At 41.6% G+C, this 6000-nt stretch overlaps 1 long non-coding RNA gene across 1 annotated transcript; it reads right to left on the minus strand.

The window, feature by feature from the left end:
- Window positions 1-4623: 4623 nt before the first annotated feature.
- LOC148380432 (uncharacterized) lies at window positions 4624-5715 on the minus strand. Its single transcript, XR_015855096.1, has 2 exons — window positions 5416-5715; window positions 4624-5033 (listed from the first exon to the last, which is right to left on the minus strand). It is a non-coding gene; the product is annotated as an uncharacterized LOC148380432 (long non-coding RNA).
- Between the last annotated feature and the right edge of the window lie 285 nt (window positions 5716-6000).

Genomic DNA, 6000 nt, shown 5'->3' on the forward strand with positions numbered 1-6000 from the left:
CCACACGGGAGACAGTATGACCTTTTAAGCACTTGCAAGTGGAGAGTCATTCATTGCTGTGCATACAGCAATGATCGAATGAGGTCTGACTTAGGCCTCTTGCAAGAGCATTTTTATTGAGAGAAACAGTGTGGGCGTGAGAGTGGACAGGATGGGGGTGAAACCCCTGGCCTCTGATCAAATCACAGCAGGGGGTGTGTTACAATGCTGTGTAAACAGAACAACTTTGATTGCATCCTCTGCAGCTGGTCAATCAGTTCAAAGGACCTTAGCACTTTGTTCTACTACTTTGTTAAGACAGGACACGTTTGGTTAATTATCACAGGTTACATTCCAACATAATCATAGGATCAAACTAATCTATCAACCCTAACAAAGTCCAACGCTTTTTTAATGTCATCGACCTCCTCCACCGAAGAGAGGGGAGCCGATGGTGCCTTCTTTGGATCCATGTTTGGGACACGCTAGTTGGTTTTAGTAGTGAAGCAGTGTGTTGGAGCTTTGCGGCTAGTTAGCTAGTTCTAAGCGGCGGTCAAGTTTCACACGGAGCACCAAACAAAGCTTCTTCAAATCGAACACAAAATATTCACAAAAGTTGGAAACCTGTTCATTAATGCACTCAGTACTTGGTTGGGAGTCATTTTGCACGGATTACTGCAACCCATACGGCGTGGCATGGAGGCAATCAGCCTGTGGCATTGCTGAGATGTTATGGATGCCCAGGATGCTTCAATAGCGGCCACATTTGCATTGTTGAGTCTGGTATCTTTTAGCTTCTTCTTCACAATACCCTACGAATTCTCCATGGGGTTCAGGTCAGGGGAATTGGCAGGCCAATCGAGGACAGTAATGCCATGGTCAGTACACCATTTACTGGTGGTTTTGGCAATGTGGGCAAGTGCCAGATCATGCTGGAAAATGAAATCATCATCTCCATAGAGCAGTCATGTCCAAAGTCCGTCCCACAGGCCAAATCCGGCCCCCGGTCATATTTCAAAAGGCCCAAAGCTTCGGTCTTATAATGTATTGTTCATGGCCCGCCTGCACTGTCAAACTGAATAAAAAAAAAAATCATGAAACTTGAAACTGTAATTCCTCCTATTACCAAAAGGTGGCAGCACCAGCCCTCTCCGCTCATTTCTGCCTTGGCGACTGCAAAGAAAACGAAGAAAGTTGACATTGAGGGCCGTTGCTTTCAAGAGAAATTGGAATTACAATACTTCTTCACTGAAAATCAAGGCAATTGTGTTTGTCTAATTCGTAAAGAGACTGTTGCCTTGTTTAAGGATTTCAACCTAAAGAGACACCATCAGACTAAACATACTAGCACATATGACAAGCTAACAGGGTGTGACCGCGCTGATAAAGTGAAGCAGCTACAAGCTGAACTGGCATCACAACAGCGATTCATCACGTGGGGCTGTGAGTCAAAAGTAAATCAAAAGTAAAAATTACTTAATATTAAATATTACAAACTGGCCGTATTAATACTGTTGATGTTATGAACCTGTAGACGTGACACAAACTATTACTTTCTGAAAAATATTGTAAATGACAAGAGCAAAATTCACTTGTTTTAAGTTTTAATAATAACAGACTTTGCATTACTTATAACACCTGTTTAAAATGTTCATGAGACAAAAAAAGTTTAAACTCTTGTAAATTAAATTATTTCATACAGTTTGTTCAATGTTATCTGACTCTTCAGATATGAATGAAAGACAGAATTTGTGTTTTTAAAGTTGTTCACATCTGCCTGAGTGGCTTATATTTGGTTATTTTGTCATTTAAAAAATAAAGACAATTGGACAATGAAATTTGTTTCATAACAGTATGTATTTGCATGAAATTTCTGTAGTTAAAAAATGTCTGAAAAAAATATTGGCCCCCGGGCCCCTTCACTTTTTCAAACCTGGCCCTCCTTGCAAAAAGTTTGGACACCCCTGCCATAGAGCTTTTCAGCAGACAGAAGCATATAGTGCTCTAAAATCTGCATTTACTAATGGACTTGATGAAACAGTGGACCAACACCAGCAGCTGACAGACGATTCAAGTGATGAGTTGAATACCCTATTTGTATACTTTTCCATGATATTCTAATATTTTGAGATATGATATTTGAGTTTTCTTAAGCTGTATGCCATACATACGGTCGTCTGCCCTCCACTCAGCCCTCACCCACCTGGAGAAAAGAGACTCGTATGTGAGATTGCTGTTTGTGGACTTCAGTTCTGCATTCAACACCATTGTACCACAGCGACTCATCTGCAAACTCAACAAGCTGGGCCTCAATACCTACCTCTGCAACTGGCTCCTGGACTTCCTCTGTCAGAGGCCTCAGGTAGTACGTGTTGGCGACAATATCTCCAGCAGCATCACGCTGAGCACAGGGACCCCCCAAGGCTGCGTGCTCAGTCCGTTGCTCTTCACCCTGCTGACGCATGACGGCACTGTAACCTACAGCAGCAACCGCGTGCTGAAATATGCCGACGACACGACTCTGGTGGCTCTCATCACCGGGGGCGACGAGACTCAATACAGGTCGGAGGTCGACCTTCTGGCCACGTGGTGCAGGGACAACAACCTCCTGCTGAACGTCAACAAGACCAAGGAGATTGTTGTTGACTTCCAGAAGGGTCACACCCAACATCTGCCACTGACCATCGACGATGGTGCGGTGGAGAGAGTGAGCAGCACCAGATTCCTAGGGGTGCACATCGGTGAGGACCTCTCCTGGACCACCAACACTACATCACTGGCGAAGAAAGCTCAGCGCCGCCTGTACTTCCTGCAGAAACTCATGCGAGCAAGTGCTCCTCCGGCCATCATGACCACATTCTACCGTGGCACCATTGAGAGCGTCCTCTCCAGTTGTTTCGCTGTGTGGGGTGGTAGCTGCACTGAATACAACATGAAGGTCCTGCAGCGCATAGTGAACACAGCTGGTAAGGTTATTGGTGCTTCACTCCCCTCCCTGAAGGACATTTACACCTCCCATCTCACCTGCAAGGCGACCACGATTGTGTGTGATGTGAGTCACCCCGCTCACTCTTTGTTTGATCTTCTGCCCTCTGGGAAGAGGTACAGAAGCCTGCGCTCGCTCCCGCACCACCAGACTCACCAACAGCTTCATACTCCAGGCTGTTAGGATACTGAACTCTCCACCCTCGGCTGCATAACGTCCTGTACTTTTGCGCTATGTTCTGACTGTCTGCTGTATGCACACTTGCTCCATTTTTGCTCCTCTTATTTATTTATTTATGTTATTTGTTTATTTATTATTTAATCATCGCTCTTATTTATTCATTATTTGTGCCTTCTTGTTTTTACTTTTTGTGCTGTTTACTTGTATGTATATTGTGTAATATGTCTTGTCACCGTGGAATAGTTGGAAATGTAATTTCTATCTCTTTGTGTGTCTTGACGTGAAGAAATTGAGAATAAAGCAGATTTTGACTTTGACTTTGATAATCAGCAATATTAAAATAATGAAAGGCTTGCTATATTCAGTTGATTTGTAATGAATCCAGAATGTATGACATTTTTGTTTTTTTAATTGCATTACAGTGTCAAGTGGTATGGTGGAACAAGATGGTGTAAAATTGGGTATCAAATTTGGCCCAGGCACATTGGCTATCCCAAAACATGTAGTAGTTCCAAAATTTCACCAGGAGATGGTGTTCAAGCTTGACGTAGGGGTGACCTGATGGAAACTAACAAATCTAATAAATTAAATTGTTAGCAATTGGGAGGACATGACCTATTCAAACAAGTAGCAACGCACAATTTTGAAATATGAGTTTGCTATGCAATAATTTTAAGATGTAACAGCTTGAGCAATATCAATATAAATGTCAAAGTTAGAAGAACCCATTATTATGGGTAAGTATGATTATGTGTGAAGATTGGTCTTTACTAGACAAGATATATGATTTTAATGTTGCAATATTTTATCCATCCTGTATTTAACATTGTTGTTCCATCGATACATGAATGTATTAAATTGTGGGGAGACAAAAGAGATTGTTTGTTACACTATTGGAATCGACCAGATATTCACTTAGATAATTTTATGACCTGGTGCAGGGATTCTGACCTTTCACCCAGATATTCCTATAACCTGGTGCTGGGATTCTGTTATGACCTGGTGCAGGGATTCTGACCTTTCACCTACATATTCCGATGAGCTAATGCCAGAAGCGTATGAATATGTTGTCCTGACACAGAACGAGGCGGTTCTTCCTAGTCAGGGCGATGGCCGTGACGCTGCCTGGTGTAAAGAATGCCGTTCAGACAATGATGGAGTTTTCATTCTTTTTGAAAGTGAACCAAAATCTACTAAGATGAATTTCCAGAGTCTTCGAATTGGACTTTGTCAAATTTTAAGCTTTGAATTGGACCTCATGGCCAGACCTTTCCTTCTTTTTTAAACTGAATTCGGATTTTGGAACAAAGGACTTGTTCAACCAAATAGGATTTTAGACCTTTTGTTTCCTCTTTTGTTCTGAAACGGGTGTTGGTTTTTTTTTGACTTGTAATTGTTTTTCTTGCTTATTCATTAAATTTCTGTCAGGTTCAAAATCAGTAAAAAGGATCAGCAGACAAAACCAGTGAGGCAGAATGTTGAGTCTTTTCTCGCGAGGAGTGCATCCAGACTTACAGCAGTCCGACTACACTAAAAATCTGTTTTACACTCCTCGCTCTTTTTATTTAGAAATGCCCTACCCACAGTGTGAGACGATTAGCCCTTAAGGGCGGGGGAAGAGATTGTGGCTTCGTCTCGTAAGAAAAGAAACAAAAAAGTAACGCACAAAGTGTTGCGTGCAGATATGGCTATATCAGCAAAACAGTTTAAGCGATATTCCGAGAGATAAAAAGAGAAAGTGACGTTCTTTAAGGAAGATCAGAAGGTTCATGACGCATCGTTTGACGTGTTGTTTTCACGATCTGTTCTGGTGGACGCTGAGCTGTCAGCAGCATCTTGTTTGACACAACCGTCATCTCGCCCCTGACCCAGCCGTAATCCTTCTGTTCTGTTGTACAAGATAAGAATAAGCAAGGCAAAGCAGCAAGCATACTGAACAGTAACATTGTGAATAAGTACTCATTAGAGAACGCATGATAACATATATATACAATTTTTCTAACAATTTCTTCTTAATCCTTAATTCGGGTATCGATCATTTCATATTAACTATGTTGAGCATGCAGAAATTGTTATATGCAGAAATTTGAACTTTAAATTTTCTTTATTTCCCTATCATGGTCATTCTTTAAATCCGTTCAATTCTTTTTAAAGTGAAGACAGCTTTAATCCTTAACATCAGGAATTGTCAGATCTGGTTCGAAGTAGTTATCTTGAGCTCAGCTAGGGCGAGTGCACTCTAGTAAATCAACAAATCCCTTCGGTCTTACCAAAGATAGATAAATTTATCCGAGCGATTACAAATGCTTCAAATCAAAAATAGGGAAGGAGCCGCTGGTAAAAAGGGCACAGTCATCTTGATTCCGGGCCTCAAGTGGTTACTCTGCACCGGTTTCAGAGTGACTTTAAAGGGATTGGCGCCCTAAAAAGAATAAATCAATTCTGTCTGAATTGATATCTTAGAGGCAGTTAGGCTCGGACGAATCTTTCCCCGCGCCGACCTGGAAACTCTCGTCTCCCTATGTTACAGCAGCGGGGTCGAAGGGGAGTTTAACCCTTTAAACGGAGGGTCGGGTCACTTACGATCGATAAGTGCGGATTTGACAACAGAAAATAAAGAACTTTATCACAATATTCTAATTTTGACAGTCCTGTAAAAGACACACAGATGGCATGAGCGCAACTCAATAGGCTCTTATCTTATAAGGCTGCCACACAACGGCGCCACAAAGAAAGCCAATAAGTGTGAAAGTTAAAAGCCATCAAAGCAAAGCAACAAGACAAAGGAGAAAAAAAGTAACGATAAAATTTACAAAAGATTATTTTTTAATTCTTCAATATTTTCAGAACGACTT

Source organism: Syngnathus floridae, chromosome 21 (assembly GCF_059516105.1).
Source record: "Syngnathus floridae isolate MCC-2025c chromosome 21, RoL_Sflo_1.0, whole genome shotgun sequence".
NCBI lineage: Eukaryota > Metazoa > Chordata > Actinopteri > Syngnathiformes > Syngnathidae > Syngnathus > Syngnathus floridae.